Below are 19,007 nucleotides of genomic sequence, written 5' to 3'. Positions count from 1 at the left end.
ACTTTGATGCATTTTCGAACTACGCTGTGATGCAATCCAATCCCTTTGATCTTCATCAGCAACATCCTTATGCTGCAACAGTTTGAAAGGGTAGGGACGACTACATACGAAACTTGCAAAATTGGGCCCTGATTCCCGATGGTTTTCCGGGAAACTGAGTCAGTGTGAGTACGTTTAGTAGTAGTACTGTAGCGTACACTTGAGAAAAGTCGGGGAACGTCACTCTTGCGTTAAAAAAACAGCTGGCTTGAAAAAGCCAATCCGTACTTTGGTTTGATTGTGTGTTTGGAACTTTCAAAATGGATTATCTGCTTTCCAATAGTTTAAGTGGTTCTCGTTAAATTGTTTCTTTTTTTTCGATACGTAATGAATTAATGATAAAAAAAAATTATCTGTTTTAGCAGATATTTAATTGTTTGTTCAACGATCTATGTCACATGTTGAAATATTTAAGGAAAACTAATGAAAATGTCTTGAAAACTTTGAGTTTTAATGATAAGGACAAAATAAAGGGTAAAGTGAATAGTATCAAGATTGACTTTTTAGTGTAAAAATGTGGTTTTTCGTTAAAATAAACAGTACCGGGTGCTTTTCGTTAAAGTTCCCAAATATTTATTCTACAACTTGCATAACTTATATTCGTCTTATTATTTTCACTTTAGATAATTTCCTAACGCATTCGTGAACATAATGTCGTATTTAATATTCTAATAGTTTTTATGATTGACTTGTAGCGTAAGTCGTTACAAGCTATTAATTTTGGTTAGTTCGTACTCTCCATCAACGTGGTCCATAGAAATTCTTATATGAGTGTGATGTGTAGCACCTCATCTGGTCAAATCTGGATTGGTCCACGTTGACTAAAGACGAAATAAAGATATTTTTATTTTTATTTTTTTTAACCAAAATTGGCAGCATATCTTTCTTAGTAGAGTAAACTGTCGGTTTACCCCCTAAACTTTCACCTCACTTTCGATTTCCCCCCTGAACTTTTTCATTGGAAAATTAAGGACTCAAACTAATTTTTTTAGCCAATTTGCCCCTACCGTTAGTTTTTCATATATTCCATCCATATTTCCGTTAAGTGAGACCATGTGCACAACATGTGAGGGTAGTTAAGTTATTTCACTCTTAAAAATGATTAAAAAACTGAAAATAATAAAAAAGCAAAACTTTCCCTCTATTTTTTCCCGCTAATTCCTATCCTAGATTTTATTTTTCCCTCTCATTCCTATGCATGAGAAATGACATATGGTGTTATTGTCTACCATTTTTATTTTCTCTAACAAATTAATAATTTGACAAATGTTAATGGTGCTATTGTCTCCAAAGCAGTGCATTAATATAAGAAACCCTAGTCTTTTTTATGGACATGTTTCTTATATTAATGCACTGCTTTGGAGACAATAACACCATGAGCATTTGTCAAATTATTAATTTGTTAGAGAAAATAAAAATGGTAGTACATGCTTCAAAAAAAAGATTAACTTAGCTACTTATGAAGACAATAACACCATATGTTATTTCTCATGCATAGGAATGAGAGGGAAAATTAAAATTGAGGATAGGAATTAGCGGGAAAAAATAGAGGGAAAATTATTATTATTATTTATTTTCAGTTTTTAATCATTTTTAAATTGAAATGACTTAACTATCCTCACATGTTATGCACATGGTCTCACTTAACGGAAATATGGATGAAATATATGAAAAACTAACGGTAGGGGGCAAATTGGCTAAAAAAATTAGTTTGAGTCCTTAATTTTCCAATAGAAAAGTTCAGGGGAGAAATCGAAAGTTAGGTGAAAGTTCAGGGGGTAAACCGACAGTTTACCCTTCTTAGTAAGGATAAAAATAATATTGTTTAGTTCGATTTTCATCAAAAACGAATTTGAATCATATTATTACTAGTTTATTGTGAGGTTAAGCCCAATTCCCTTCCTCTTAATGTAGATAATATCATTTGTTCAAAAAGGAAAAATAATATCGCTAGTTATATTGATTCTTACTCATACCCTTTGCAACTTTTCATTCCATATAAGAGATAATTGGTACAAAACTCTCCCAATGTTTTGCAAGGTCGGCCCTGTGCAAAACTTAGACAGAGGCCTTTATTTTTTAATGTTGTATTATCTTTATTATTTTTAATTTTCAAATTTGTTCTATAAAACTGAAATATTATAGGTTGGTGAACAAAAAACAAGTTTGTTTTAGTGGAAAGGATTGTTTCCTACCTTCAAAAGATTATGAGTTTGAAACGGGTTGCATGTTATTGTGTAAATTTATCTGTTTAATCGGTTTATAAATTTGCAAAAAGTAAACAATAGTAAAGCAGAACCCCAGCATATGCACGAAAAGGCAAAAAGCCCAAACCACCAGCGCTAGAAGAGAACTTTGGTATTATTTGTGCACATATTAATATATGTACACATGCATCGGTATACGTACAGATGTATCTGTGTACATGGAAGTGATGTTGACACGTTCGTTTTTGAGAGATGAATGATTTTCACACATTTATTTTCTATTTTGCATATCTAACTATATTTATGACATTTAGATTGAGTAAATCAAACAAAAATCAAGAGACAACAATAAATATAGGCGTACAAGAAAAGAAATTGTGTGCTGAAATGACTTTCTTTTGTGTAACTATGTTCTTGTTCTCTGAAAAAGCCTTAGAATGCGACATCCCATCTTCGAAAATTCTAGGCAAAGCACACACCCATGTTCGCATACGTTGGACGACTCGGATGACCTAGTGTAGAACGAGAACAATAGCTCCTTTTTCTTCGTAACCTCGTACCAACCTTTTTGGGATCTTGCATAGCTAGGTATGAATGAGCTTGCTCTAGCCTAGTTAACTTTTCTAATTAGATATAAGTTTGAGTAACTCTCTCCTCGCATGTTAGAAAGTTCAAAATAAAATATCATCTTGTAAAAAAATGACAAAACAAATCACACTTTTCAGACACCTGTTAAATTTTGTCATTCAATTCATTCAATTCATTCAATTCGATGACCGCAGTGTGTGAATAGTACCATTTGTATAAAAAAAAATTGAGTTACTTGTCTATTGACATTTTACACAATAAACTATTTTCGTCTTAGGTATTTGACAACGAGGACATATGAAAGCTTAAAAAAAATAATTGACCAATTCCTTGTACATACTAGTTAGATACGCAATTGGAACACGTGACACGACGATGTTGGGTAGCCGAATTTGCTGTTGTGTGTTACATAATTTTAACATGTGCAAGTAATTAAGTTTTCTGCAAAGTATTTAATTACTTGCCTAGCTAATTTGATGACAATAAGGACGAGTACGCACCCACCACAATCATAACCATAAACTTGGCATTGGGTGGAGATATAAACAAGAGATTGGGGAGTAGATGAATAAGAAAGAGAAGCTAATCCCCACGTTCCGAGGTAGTTGATGAATCCCCACATTCAAGAGGAGCTAATGCCAATTACGGGTGATCAAATGGTTTTGATGTTATGATGTTAATAGAATGTAATTATGTAATTCATTGTATAGTTTCGGTTACGAAACCAAAAGCTAGCCCAACGGTTATATCGTTACTTGTATAAATAGCCATGCAATTCTGTTGTCAATGATATGAAAGTATCAGGTTTTCCATTCTAATTTTTCATCTTTTGTCTTTCTCAAATGTCGTCAACTCTTTCATCTTCCTTCCCCACACTTAGGGCTGGATAAAATTCCCGAATTACCCGAACCAGACCGAAAAATTCCCGAACCCGAAACCGAAAAATCCCGAAATCAAAAATCCCGAAAAGTTCGGTAACCCATACCGAAATAATCCCGAAACTACGGTATGGGAATCGGGAATGGGTTGTCAAATGTTCGGTAATCCCGAACCAATATATACATATATATATTTATTTATTTATATATTATATATACTTGAATAAACCTTAAGCGTTGGATTCGGTTGAGATTAAATCTCAACCGTTGGCTAAAAGCCTAAAAGACCTCGCTGTCTCTCTTTTCTCAAATGAATATGCAATGCTCTCTCTCTCACACTCAAGACAGAAACCTCTTGGATCTCTCTGCACTGTCTCATCTCCTCCTCTGCTATGTCAACACTCAACAGGCTCGGACTCAACACTCTCAATCGTCTCTAGACTCTCTGCTCTCCTCCTCCTCCGCTTGTCACAAACTCAACATGTCGGCCGTCGAGTCATCGACCACTACACCATATTCCAAATCCAAACTTCCACGGTTCCACCTCCAATGACCTCCATAACGAAGCTTCTCCAATCTGAAGGTGCCAAACTTCATGAAATTATTGTACCTTGATTTGGATTTGGATTCTGAAATTGAGGATTAGGGTTTTGAACTTTCAATTTGGGGATTTAGAATTAAAATTAGGATTTCTGTTTTGAAAATCCCCTAATTTCAGTTAATGCATGATTGATTTCTTTGTATTTTTTTGCTTTTGAATTTTGATCAACAGCTTCTTCGATCCTTGACTGTCTGATTTTTGATGGGTTGTCTGCAAATTTGGGATTAGGGGACTGGAAATTTGTTATTTGGGGACTGCATTCATTCGATCTTCCTAAATTAGGTTGATATCTTCTGATTGCATTCATTCCCGATCCCGAACCGAAAAACCGAAACAATTTTGGGATTCCCGAAATTCGGGAATACCAAATTTCTGGTACGGTTTCGGGTTTTAGAATCCTATCCCGAAGAGAGTCGGTTTGGGATTCGGGCTTTGGGTTTCGATTCGGGATCCCGACCCGAACCAGCCCTACCCACACTTAGACCTACTCCAACCTTTAAAATAAAACTCAAATTTTATGTTCTAAACTTACCCCAACTCGCTCCAACCCTTGAGGCAAATTTAGCTCAGGATTCCCCCTGAATTAATGGAGCTGGCCCACCATATATATATATGTACTTTTTTTAGTTTTATATTTATAAATTCATTGAATCCAATGGTCAAGATCTAATATAATCAAATTCAACGGTAAAAAAAAAAAGATTTAACGGTCTAAATTTAAATTCAATGGCAAAAGTAGTTAAAAAAATTTTATGTGTTTCGTATTCTTTTATAGTGTTTCACGACTTTCATGGTGTTAGTTTAGATATATTTTTTTTAATATTTATTAGAATCTAAATATTTTTAGGTTAAAATTTTAAAAAAATTAAATTGCGATAGTCATAATTTTTTTTTTAAGTTACTGTAAGAAAAAAAATTATCCTAAATTCATTCAGTTGGAGGATAAAAACTATTTTTGGGTTGAAACCTAAATTTTTTGGGTTAAAAATTTTAGGTTTTAACGCAAAGGTTGGAGATGATCCCTATTACTCTTGTTGGGAAAACTGGAAAAGTAACTAAAGTTTTGACTCCATATAAAGTTATAGTCACTATTTTAAATTAATAATAATTATAATAAAATATTAATATGAAAGTACTAATATATCTTAATGACTAAAAATATAAAATGATTAGAAATTTTCTCTCGTCGAGTTGAACCCGTGGCCAAAATAACGTCGGCGGCAAAGGTATTAAAGGTGACGAAGAGGCTGCCATCAATGTGAAGAAAGCTAACATGCGAAGGTATTGATAAAATCGTGGAAACATCTTTTCCTTTTTATCAGCATGCTTACCGAGAAGCCCAGGAAGATGGGAAAGCAGATATGAGAAACCACAATCAGTATGAAATTCGTGAGCCAAAGCCACCTAATTAACATGATTTCTTCTGTAATACCCTTCAATAATGACATAAAACTTGGAATATATGCATCACAGAAAGCTACTTTTTCGAAACATTACCTGGGTTTTCTTATAAATATAAGCGTGGTAGCAAAGCCAACGCATTCTGTAAACAACTTCAAGGCAGGAATCCTCTGCCAAAAGAGAATCATGAGCAACTTCACTTTCTAATCATTTTACGTTTTTAGTTATTGGGGAGTATATTAGTACTTTCATATCAATTTTTTGTTATAATTATCATAAATTTAAAATGATGATTATAAGCCAATATGAGGTCAAATTTTGGTTACTTTTCCAAATTTCCCGCTCTTGTTTCTTCCAAGCTCAGTGATAACAATTACCTTGTGTGGGAAAGTCAAGTCTGCCCTTACCTTGTTGGTCAAAATCTCTGGCATTTTGTTGATGGCTCTCATATCCTTTGCCCTCCTCTTACCATCACTCTACTGCCTCTAAAGCTTTGACTGACGTTGCGTCTGACTCTACTGCTCCTCTTGCCCCCGTTGCTAATCAGGATTATCTCACTTGGTTTCAACATGATAAATACATTGTTAGTCTCTTACATGGTACCCTTACCGAACCAGTGCTTTCTCAAATCGTGGGTCTTCAGACTTCTAAGGATATCTGGACTATCTTCACACCAATTTTTCTCAACAATCCGTTGCCAGTGCTGCTCAGTTGAAGTTTCTGTTAGAGTTTTGAGATTCTTGTCCCGTATTGGAGAAAACAAGATTGTCAATGACCTTTATATATATTTTGTCCTCTACAATATTAATTATGTGTTGAACCACTTGGAATAGGAATTGAGGCTTGGGCCACCATTTTGTGTGGGTTGGGCTTGATGGCACTTGGGGCCTAATAATTAAAATTAATCTGATCAATTAGTTTTAATTTTCGAATTAAGTTTTTAATTAATTAAAAACGTTTTGATTAATAGACACAACTCTTTGAAAAGAGTTGTATAGCTTCAGATACATCCAAAAGGTATTTGAAGAGGTATGAAAGAGCTTATATAACTAGAGTCCTTAGTTCCATTCCAGAGACATCTTTTCTTCCTCCTTTCTTCCGTACGAAATTTCCAGAGAGTAAACACACAAAGCAAATTCGCTAGAATTCTAGAATCCAGTGCGGGTTATAGAATTAGGTAGTTGAATCATGATCGAGCAGACGTTATTGAACCACAAGCACAAGAGTGGGACGTAAATACTGTTCGAAGGACATAGCTATTACGCTAGGCTTACCTTATGTAATCAAGTTAGTACCATTGATATTCTTGTATTTATTTCTGTATTTCATTCTGCACAGCAAATATTTTGATTAATAAATATTCTACAATTTCAAGTTCTGTTATTTTTATTTATTTCTGAATTGTTCTCCAACTGTTTCAACTTCTTTCTATTCAAAAAAGGGTTGAAGATGATTCCTGAATACCTCTCCCATGTCAAGAGCTTGGCTGATCAGCTTGCTGCAATTAACGATCTTGTCTCTCATTCTGATCTCGTCACTTTTACACTTCACCATCTTAGGCCTGACTACATGATCCTTGTCACTGCCATTCTTCAATCCTCCCTTCTGCCCTCCTTTTCGGAGTTACGTTCTCGTGTCTTGGCCTTTGATGCTCAGCAAACGCTGAACTACTCTCTTACTCAGCTGCCTTCCACCGCTCTTTACACTGCTCATTCTTCTTCACAGCCCCGTGGCCCTGGGCAGTGGTTCCATCAGCCACCACAGCACCGAGTCTGACAACAACACTTTCGCCCCAACCAGCGCAACCATCAACAGCCGTCGCGACCTGCCATCCCTCACTCTGGCCTCGTGCGTCGTCCATCAACCTGCTCTTCAATGCTGCAACTGTGTCAATATGGTCATATTATCTCTCGCTGCCCTCAACACACCCGCTCTATTGAAAATTCTCCTAGCTTTGCTGGATTACATGTTGCGCAAGCTATGGACCTTAATTGGTATTTGGATTCAGGGGCCACTAATCACATGACTTAGGGCTGGTTTGGTATTGCTGTGCTTTAAAAAAAAGCTGCTGTGAGAATAAGCGGCTGTGCTGTGAGAATAAGCGGCTGTGAAATAAAGCAGCAAAGTGTTTGGTAAACTTTTTTGTAAAAGTGCTTTTAGAAAAAAAAGCTGTATGATAGTGTTTGGTAAACTTTTATGTAAAACAGCTGTGACTCTGTGAAATGACCAAAAAGGGTATAATACTCTAAAAATCTCTTTCCAATTTTATTTCAGCCATTAGAAAGTCCAACTCTACACCTTCACTCATATGAACTTCGGCTATCTATATAAACATAAGGTTTACAGCTAACATTAGTTATGGAAAAAGTAATGGTCAAAAGTATTGAAGCAAGAATTATGAAGGCTGAAACAATAAAATTCAAGCATTCCCTAGAAGAAACAAATGCAAATTCCATCTGGGTTCTTCTTCAAATTACAGAATTTACGAAATGCCGGCACATTCAAAGAATCACAAAAGCAAAGTGCTAAAGAGAAAACCTCAGCGCCAGTCTTGGCAGCCTTCTCAATCGCTCCAACGAGCTGACCAATTGGAATTGGTCCAGTTGAATTGGCCCCAACTTTCCCATAAAGCTCCTGGTTCAGAATTTCAGACAGCACAGCCTTGGTGCAGAGACTTCTCGTCGGTTTGGCAACTGATAGTCCAAATCTTTGAAACCCATATTGCAATTTATGCTTTGAGTTCAGTAAAAGTGAGTGGTTAGGTCGATTGGGCGGTAAAATTGATCTGGGTATTTGAGAAATTCTCATAGGAACGTTTGGGGTGAAACCTGGAGAAACCATACCCTCATTGTTTTTCCCGACACCCATACCCTCATCCCTTTGCTCTTCCCACCCCTCTTTCCCGTCAATCTCCCATCCCCAAATTGAAAAATCCAAACAAATTAATAACAAATTTTTACAAGAGAAGCTTACCAAAGGAACCTGGAGAAACCTAGAGAACGAGAGAAGGAGAGAGATTGCTGGTTTTTGGAACGAGAGGACGAGAGAGTGGTTTACGGTGCAGTTTGGGAGGTACGCGAGAGCTCTGAAGGCGAGAGCTGAAGGCGAGAGCGGAGGGTAATTGTGGGTTATTGAAAGTTTCATTAAATGTAACACTGTTCATCCGTGTTTTCAAAATAAGCTGTTTTTGGAAGCTGCTATTTGCAGCTTCAGGTCTCCTTCACATTTTGGGCTTTTTTTCACCCCTAACTTTGAAATAAAGCTGTTTTTCAAAGTTTACCAAACAACAAAAATTTTCACAGTTTTTTTTCATCCCAGCTTTTTTATTAAGCACCTCAATCCCAAACTGCACCTTAGGATGCTCAATAATCTCTCGCTCCCACTACTACTTCTACCCTGACAGATGGGGTTGTTATTGGTAATGGTGATTTAGGGATGGACAAATACCCACCGGTATGATAACTGCGGTTACCCGCTCATTTAAATTTCACGGTTACGGTTATGGATAACCGTTTAGATAAATAAACGGTTATGGGTATAACCGTTTACCCGCCAAATTTAAATGGACGGTTATGGGTATTAACTGCAGTTATAAACGAGTAACCATTTACCCATTTATTTTATATATGTAAAATTAACACAAACCATGTTCCCTATCGGACAAAACTTAGATCAATGTTATTGACTATAGTGCTTCTATAGCTAATATATATAGTTTTCCTTAACCACTTTAAATTTCATGGTCCATTATATATATTATGTTAATATTTTACATTCCGAGTCAAATAACCTAAGAATACTGTATTTTAACAGTTTTCGTAACCCAAGAATACTTAACAAATTTTATATTACCTTCATTGCGAACAGTTAAAAATATCGTCTGTAAACTATTATTTCAATTATTGGAATGGTATAGGACTTAAAAAATTAAAATGCAAAAATATATGATGAATATACCTATAACGATGTTTAATTGTTAGAAAAACAAAATTATGACAAATTTTCCTTTTTTAATTTTCAAGTTGTTAAAAAAATACGTAGACGGGTGAGTAAATGGTAAAAAAGAAAGGATAAACGGATTTAAAAATGATAAATGGGTAAACATGTATTAAACGGTTACACTTAAATGGATATACGGTTATGGGTATGGTTAACCGTTTATAAACGGTTATGGGTATGGGTATAACCATTTAGACAATTACCCAACGGGTAAACGGTTATGCGGGTATGAAAATAAACGGTTATAGATAAATAATCGCGGTTACCTGCCCGCCATAACCATTGCCCATCCCTATGATAATTCTCTTCCAATCACTCACTCTGGTAATCTTTCCTTTTCTTCTGATTCTTTTGTGTTTCGTCTTTCTGATGTCCTTCGTGTTCTTTCTTACGCATTTACTTTTTGTCTGTTGCTTAATTTACACGTGATAATCTTGTTAGCATCACTTCTTTCCATGGGGATATGTCATTCGTGAGTTGGAATCTAATGCTATTCTCTTTGGCCAATATAAAGTTGGTGTATATCATGTGCTTCCTACCTTAGCGTCCACCCTTCTCTCCGACTCCAAGACAACTTTTGCTTCCGTGTTTGCATCGTTATCCCTTTGGCATCGTCGTCTCAGGCATCCATCAAATAAAGTGCTTAGCACCTTAGCCTCCTGTTCTTTGTTAGGCTCCAATTTCGCTTCTCACTTAATAATTATAGTGATTGTGCCTTAGCTAAATCTCGGCATCTTCCGTTTTCTTCTAGTGACAGTTGTACTTTTGTGCCTTTTAATTAAATTCACTTCGATGTTTAGACGTCTCCTGCTTCTTCTTTATTTGGTTTCCGTTATTATGTATTATTTACTAATGATTTTACTCGCTATTTTTTTGTCTTTCCTATGTGTCATAAATCCGAGGTCTTTAACCATTTTTCTACCTTTGTGGCATATGTTATCTTTAACCATTTTTCTACCCTTGTGGCATATGTTGCTAATCAATTTTCTATACCCATCAAGCAATTCCAAAGTGATCGGGGGGAGAATATGACAACTTAGCATTCAAACAATTTTGTGCTAGCAAAGGGATCATGCATCATTTTCCATGTCCGCATGCACCTCAACAAAATGGGTTGGCGGAGCGCAAGCACTGCCACATTGCCGACCTGGGCCGTACCCTTCTTCATATGGCTAATTTGCCCCACAACTTATGGGTTAAAGCTTTTTATACAACAGTTTACTTATTAATCGGTTACCCATTTTGGTTCTTTACTGGAATTCTCCTTACCATGCATTGTTTCAGCAGCATCCTCATTTCTTAAGACCTTTGGTTGTACTTGTCATCCCTTTGTTGGTGATTATGTTTCTAATAAATTGGAATCTCGCTCTCTTGCTTGCGTTTTTGTTGGTTACAACGATCATTATCTTGGTTACCGGTGCTTTCATCCTCCCACGAGTCGTCTCTACACGTCTCGTCATGTTGTATTTCAGAAAGATGAGTTATTCTTTTCACACTGCTCATCCACTACCAAAAGCTTATCACCTACAGCTGACGCCATTCCAGTTTTTCTGCCCCTGACCTGTGATTCAGCCAACCACAACCGTTTCTCCTAGACTTGCCACAGCCCTGCCGTCTAGCCCTCTGTCTCATGTACTACCACCTAGCAATTTGTCTTCACCAGCATTGACTGAACTCATTGCACCTGTTGAGGAATCCTCACTTAATGTTGTCCTCACCAAGCCACATGGTTTTATCACCGAGTCACTTGATGTTGTCCCCACTGAGCATGTTGTACCTGTTCCGTCTCCAGCACCAATTGCACCTCTTGTTAGGGCTTGTTCGGTATAGGATCCCGAACTGAAAATGGGATCTCAAATCTCGAACCGATCCTTTTCGGGATAGGGTTTCGGAAACCAAAACCAAACCGAAATTTCGGTATGGTTAGGGATTCATTGACTTCCCACTCCCTTGCCAGCCCACACGGACACACCTCGTCCCAAATTCGTTGACCTCCCCACTCCTATCTTCATTCCTCCTATTCTTGGGTTTGTCTTCGCTGCCTTTGGGAGTCGGAGAGCTTTGCGACGTGCATCGAACAGAATCAGCTACTCATCCTCGTCAATGTGTGAGCTTTTCCATGTTTTGGCAAATGAAATCGCCATCAGAGGGTTACTCTGCTTTACTGTGATGTCATTGCTTCGTAGAATTCTGATGCCATGACATCGATGTGTGGTTGTTTCCGAGTCCTAAATTCATGAAGCTTTATGGATCTGAAGTCTTGGAAGAACGATTGGGTTCCTTAGACAAAGGCTGCGATGGGTGTGGTGTTTTGGGAAGAGCAGGCTGTGGGTTTGGCTGCTTTTGAAGATTGAGAAAGGATTTGGAGGCCTTGGGCTTGCTTCTGCATTTGAGGGAGTCGATGGAGGGAGAGAGAGAGATGATGGTTGTCAGTGGGAGTGTACAGACGATAATGCTATCAAGGAACATAAAAATACAAGAAAAGGAAATGAATGGTTAGTGAAGATGGCAGATAAAGAAAGAATAAAAAAAGAAAAAGGTAGTGAGACCAATTCCCTTGTCGATCGGGATCGGTACCAAAATTTTTGAGATTTTCGGTTAGCAACTTTTTCATTTCGGGATTGGAATTTTTTGGGTATGGTTTGGGATTTTTGGGATTTTCTTCCAACCCTACCTCATGTGCCACCCTTTGCACACGCCATCCCAGTTCATACTTGGTCCAAATCAAGCATCTTCAAGCCTAAAATCCACTCTAATTTTTCAGTTTAGTATCCAGTTCCTTATGCGTTTGCCATTATTGTTTCCAGTGATGTTAAACATACGCCATTATCCTGAGTGGAAGCAAGCGATGTTTGATGAATTCAATGCTCTTATTAAACAAGGCACTTGGTCTTTGGTACCTGCTCCCCTTAATAATGCACTGGGATTTTAAGCCGAAGCATCACTCCAATGGCACAATTTAGTGTCCAACTTGGTTGCCAAAGGTTTTCACCGATAACCTGAATTGACTTTTTTGACACTTTTAGTTTTGTGGTGAAATCGACTACCATTCGTACTGCTCAGTATAGCCATCTTTTCTGGTTAGGCCATCCATCAACTTGATGTTAAAAATACCTTTCTTTATGCATGGTTTCCTTTCTGAAGTACATGAAGCAACCCCCCGATTTTGTTGATCCTAGCAGGACCACGTATGCAAACTTCACAAGGCAATCTATGGCCTTAAACAGGTTTCTCGTGCGTGGTTTCAAATGTTTATTTCCTTTCGGTTACATGCTGGTTTTATTCAAAGTCAAGCGGATGCTTCTATGTTTATTTATCCAGACAACTCTCATATGATGATTTACTTCTTTATGTTGACGTTTGCTTACTTTCATACAAACTTTGGGCGTTGAGTTTGACATTAAGGACCTTGGGATATTGCATTATTTTCTTGGTGTTGTAGTTAACTACTTGGCCAATTCCATTCATCTCACTTAAAACCAATGTATTAAAAGCGTGAGGCGTGGGCGAGGCGTCCGAGGGATAGCCCAGCCTAGACGTGAGGCGAAGCCTCACGGGACCTAAATTTTTTAATATGTACACTGAGTGTACACATATATTATATTAAAAAAATTATTAATCAATAATCACCCTGAGCACACATATATATTATAAATACATATATACACACATATATATACATATATTATACTATATATATAAAATAGAGGGTGGAAATCACAATGAGCACACATATAACAATGCACGTGGACGGCACACACATCCATTATATAAAAAATAAAAATAAAAAAACAAGGTAGAGAGATGATAGTGCAAGGAAGAGATATGAAGTAGTTAAAACCCTACCCAAAATTTGGGTTTGGGAGTTAAAAAAAAAAAAAATCGCCTAAGGCGCGCCTAGGCGGCTTCGGCGACGCCTTCCGGCACCTTCCGCCCACTCCCTCAGGCCCAGCCTCACAGGGCGCCTAGGTGTGCCCTGAGGCGAGCCTTTTAAAACATTGCTTAAAACAAATATACACATGAGCTTCAGCTTCTACATACCAACTTATAAGTAATCAACTTCCTCAAAATTTTATTTTATTTTATTTTACTGAAAGGTTGAACAAAAGTTGATTTTGGAAGAGGATTGTGATATTTGCTTTTGTTTGATTAAGAAGGTACCAAGAGTCAAGAAATGCCGCCGCAGCAAAGCAGACCAAGAGAGTGAAGCAATGCACTACGGAGATGTCACAGCAGACCAAGAGGCTGAGGTAGTACAACAGTAAGAGCACAACGCAACTGATGGACCTCCCCGCCGACATTCTCCTTGACATCCTGTCGAGATTGCCCACAAGAAAACTGTTTTCTTGTCGTCACATTTCTAAGTGTTGGATAAGGAATGCCATGTCAACATTGTATTAGCTTGTAAGATAAGTTAGGCGGTTTTAAAATAGGGTGCATTTTTGCTCACCACCATTTAGAGTGGTGTATGGTCACCACCATATTTATCACCGTTAGATGAGTTTGAATTTTGAGATTTGTGCTTATCCACTACACGAATCTCGAAATTCAAACTCATCTAACGGTAATTAATAAGGTGGTAAGCATACACCACACTAAATGGTGGTGAGCAAAAATGCTCCCTTTTAAAATATCTTTGTATAAAAGGGATTTTCCCTCTCTCTCATTTGTACAATGAGTAAACTGTCGGTTTACCCCCTGAACTTTCACCTCACTTTCGATTTCCCCCCTGAACTTTTCCATTGGAAAATTAAGGACTCAAACTAATTTTTTTAGCCAATTTGCCCCCTACCGTTAGTTTTTCATATATTCCATCCATATTTCCGTTAAGTGAGACCATGTGCACAACATGTGAGGGTAGTTAAGTTATTTCACTCTTAAAAATGATTAAAAAACTGAAAATAATAAAAAAAGCAAAATTTTCCCTCTATTTTTTCCCGCTAATTCCTATCCTCGATTTTATTTTTCCCTCTCATTCCTATGCATGAGAAATGACATATGGTGTTATTGTCTACCATTTTTATTTTCTCTAACAAATTAATAATTTGACAAATGCTAATGGTGCTATTGTCTCCAAAGCAGTGCATTAATATAAGAAACCCTAGTCTTTTTTATGGACATGTTTCTTATATTAATGCACTGCTTTGGAGACAATAACACTATGAGCATTTGTCAAATTATTAATTTGTTAGAGAAAATAAAAATGGTAGTACATGCTTCAAAAAAAAGATTAACTTAGCTACTTATGAAGACAATAACACCATATGTTATTTCTCATGCATAGGAATGAGAGGGAAAATTAAAATTGAGGATAGGAATTAGCGGAAAAAAATAGAGGGAAAATTATTATTATTATTTATTTTCAGTTTTTAATCATTTTTAAATTGAAATGACTTAACTATCCTCACATGTTATGTACATGGTCTCATTTAACGGAAATATGGATGTAATATATGAAAAACTAACGGTAGGGGGCAAATTGGCTAAAAAAATTAGTTTGAGTCCTTAATTTTGCAATAGAAAAGTTCAGGGGAGAAATCGAAAGTAAGGTGAAAGTTCAGGGGTAAACCGACCCTTTGTACAATTAACAAAAGATCAATACAATACAAGCTTTCGTACTCTCTAAGTTTCCTTTTCCCCTCATCTTCCCTTTGCTCAATCTCTCTTCTTAGTAATATAGGATCATATGTTAATATGGTATCATGGAGCCAGTCTTGCTGGCGCTGTGATTCTTGACATGAATTTCTGCTGCTTCGATTCGTATCAGGTGTGATTATATTTGTGTATTCAGTTCAATTTCTTTAAGAATTTTGGAATTTGGGTTTTTTTTTTTTTTTTTTGGGGGGGGGGGGATCTGTATGCTTTTCTACTTTGCTAGATTCTTGTGATTGTGTAGAATGAAGGCCGATGCCATGAAGATTTTCTATGATTATTGAATTGTTTGTTCTTTGTTCAACGTGTTCTTTGAGAAGGCCGATGCCAATTCGAACACTTACTTGATGAATTAAGGTCAATTACCATTATATTTGTCAAGATCTAAGATTTGTAGTTATATCTCATGATATTTGGAGTGATTCTTGAAGAATTTTGCATCTGGGTTATTTTGTGATTCGATTTTCTCATTTGGGTCTTTTCTTGCAATGTTGAGTTGAGTAACCATGTTTGATTCTGTGAAATTGGATAGTCTCTTGGGAATGTTGACTATAAAACTGAATGATGATAATTTCATCAAATGGAATTTTTAGTTTTGTTTGATGCTTCATGGTCATGATCTTTTCGACCATGTTACTAAAGATTTTATCTGTCCACCCAAATATGTTCTTACTCCTGACATGGGGGTTACTAAAGAGATTAGTAATGCCTGTAAGGTGTGGGTTAAAACTGATATGGCCCTACTTAGTCTTTTATTAACTAGACTAAGTGATGATGCAATTGAACATGTCGTTGGTTGTAAAACAGCTCATGATGCTTGGATTGCTTTGCAAGATAGATATATGTCAGTTTCCAGTGCCAATGTTAATCATTTGAAAGCTGAGTTACATACAATACAAAGGGGTGGAGATACTATTGATAAGTAATTGTTGGGACTAAAAGTTCTTAAGGATAAACTCGCAGCTGTTGGTGAAGCAATTTCAGATCATAATGTAATGACTGCAACATTAATTGGTATTCCAGCTGACTTTGAAATGATTAAAACAATTATTCTTGCTAGAGAGACACCTATTAGCTTGAAAGAATTTTATATACAATTGTTAGGTGCAGAAAAGACTATTAAAAATAGAATGCATTCTCTTGTGCAAAGTATGGCTGCTATGTACACTAATGTAGGCAATCCAATCATTTCTTCCTCAGGTTATATGCCTAGTCCTTTTTTTTTCTTTTTTTTTTCTCCATCCAGTTCAATGCCTGGGTCCTCTTACTTCTTCGGTTGGTGCTATGTCATTTCCTCAAAATTTTGGTTATGGGTTTGTTGCTCCTGGATCTGCACCTAATGGTTTTTCTCAGTCCAATGGTGTGTCTCAGCCAAATGCTTTTTCTTGGTTACTCATCTCATGGGAACAATTTTGGTCCATCAAATACTACCAATTTCAATGGTCAAGGTAATAGATCTTTTGGGAATAATAATGGCTATAAGGGCAAAGGTAATGGTGGTTATAAACCTCGGTTTAATGGTAACAGAAATGGTCAATTTTGGGCTGTAATACTTTTCATAGATAAGAAATCATTCATGAATGTCAGATTTGCTCTAGGAAAGGTCATAATGCTGTTACTTATCTATTCAGATGGTGGTCAAGTTGTTCAAGAATGTCAAATTTGTGGAAAGAGGGGACACATTGCTATTGATTGCAGATATATGGGTGATTATGCCTATCAAAGAGCTCACCCTTCTTCTTTCACTGTTCACTATGCCTTTCAGTACCTTTCTTCTCAATTTCAGCATCCTAATTGCTTTGCCAATGTCATGTTACCTGGTGGTTTTGGTCTTCAAGGAGTGTCTCCATTTCCTGCAGAATTGTATTCTGGTTTTCAACCTGCACTTTCTGTGTTCAATTAAGCTATTTCCTCAATTGGTTCTCAAGACATTTCTGCTGATCAAGGGAATCTTGTGCCTTCTTCTATGCAAGCATTAACTACTCAAACCTTCTATGATGATGAGTCTTGGATTATTGACATTGGGGCTTCTCACCATATGAGCACGGACGTCACTCTATTAAAATCAACAGTTCTATACACTGGTGATAAGAATATTATAGTTGGAAATTGTGAAGAATTGAATGTTCAACATGTTGCCACTGGAACTATCAAGACTTATTCTTACACTCTTCATCTTAAAAATATATTACATGTTCCTATATTAACTGTAAATCTTCTTTCTGTGAAAAAACTATGCAAGGTTAATAACAGTCGGTTTATTTGTGATGACATACAATTTTGTTGTGCAGGACAAGGCAACATGGGTGGTTCTGTACAACGGAAAGAGTAACAACAATGAAATGTTTAGGATTCTTATGCATGTGTTTCCTTCTCTGCTTACTTCACGTGTACCTTCTTCTACTGCATTATTAGGCAAAGTTGCTAAGCCTTCTCTCTGGCATCATAGATTTGCGCACCCTTCAAATGAAATTTTGGAAGCAATGTTGAAAGTCTCTAGTATGTCAAGTTCTAGTGATGTAATTACTCACACTTGTTCTCATTGTATTACTGGAAAAATGAGTAGGCTAGCCTTTTCTGAAAAGTTAGATAGAGTTGATATACCATTTCATAAGGTTAATACTGATGTTTAGGGTCCTTCTCCAGTTGTAGCAGTTGATAGATTTAGATACTATGTGTCGTTTGTAGATGAGGCCACAAGATTTGTATGGATTTACCCTTTAATAAATAAATAAGAAGTTTTTGGTGTATTTGTGAGATTTTGTGCTTATGTTGAGAATCAATTTAATACCAAGATAAAAGTCATCAATCTAATGGTGGTAGAGAATTTTTAAGTCACAAGTTTAAAGATTATCTTGCTACAAAAGGTATTCTACCCTTTATCTCCTGTCCTTGCACGCCCCAACATAATGGTTTAGTGGAAAAGGAAGCATAGACATGTTGTAGAGACAGCTCTTCCTTTGTTAAATGCTGCTACACTTCCTCTCAAGTTTTGGTATTATGCAGTGGCACATTTTGTTTTCTTAATAGAATGCCAAGTAAGAACTTAAAGATGAAATCTCCATTTGAAACTTAATCGTACATCTTTGAGAGTATTTGGTTTTGCCATTTATCCATATCTTAGAACTTATAATACTCATAAACTTCCAAGGTCTATTCAGTGTGTTTTCTTGGGATATTGTCTTGGTTATAAAGGTGCTCTTTGTTATAACATGGTCAGTGCAAAGGTTGTCATTTCCAGAAGTGTTACACATGATGAAACATGTTTTCCTTTTGCCTTTGGTGTATCAAATTTACAACACTCCACTTCATTCCAACCTTCTGCCATGCCACTTAGGCATATTATAGTGAATTTACAATTATTTCAAGAACATCAGGGTGCTACTAGTTTTGGGACTTTGCCTCAGTCTTCCTCTTCAAGTTTGCAGAATTCTTCATAGGATAATGGGACTTCAAGATAGTTTAGTTCAGTTCCAATTGCACAGGATCCTTATACAGTTTTAGTTTCTTCCAGTTATCCTTAGTGGCAACAAGCTATGCAAGAAGAGTACGATGCATTGCAAACTCAATGGACCTGGACTCTTGTACCTTTACCTCCTAATAAGAATATTACTGGATCAAAATTTTATAAAATGGAATCCT

The 19,007-nt window shown here is 36.6% G+C and overlaps 1 long non-coding RNA gene across 2 annotated transcripts; it reads left to right on the top strand.

The window, feature by feature from the left end:
- The first annotated feature begins 15,339 nt into the window (after positions 1 to 15,339).
- Positions 15,340 to 18,115, top strand: LOC103454623 (uncharacterized). 2 transcript variants are annotated; one of them, XR_011582042.1, is made up of 2 exons: positions 15,340 to 15,480; positions 16,997 to 18,115. It is a non-coding gene; the product is annotated as an uncharacterized lncRNA (long non-coding RNA). The 2 variants fall into 2 exon arrangements; XR_011582043.1 differs by having other exon boundaries at positions 15,341 to 15,480; positions 17,657 to 18,115.
- Positions 18,116 to 19,007: the final 892 nt, after the last annotated feature.

Source organism: Malus domestica, chromosome 06 (assembly GCF_042453785.1).
Source record: "Malus domestica chromosome 06, GDT2T_hap1".
Taxonomy (NCBI): Eukaryota; Viridiplantae; Streptophyta; class Magnoliopsida; order Rosales; family Rosaceae; genus Malus; species Malus domestica.
The sequence above is the reverse complement of the archived record's forward strand: the minus strand, read 5'-3'. Positions and strand labels throughout refer to the sequence as shown.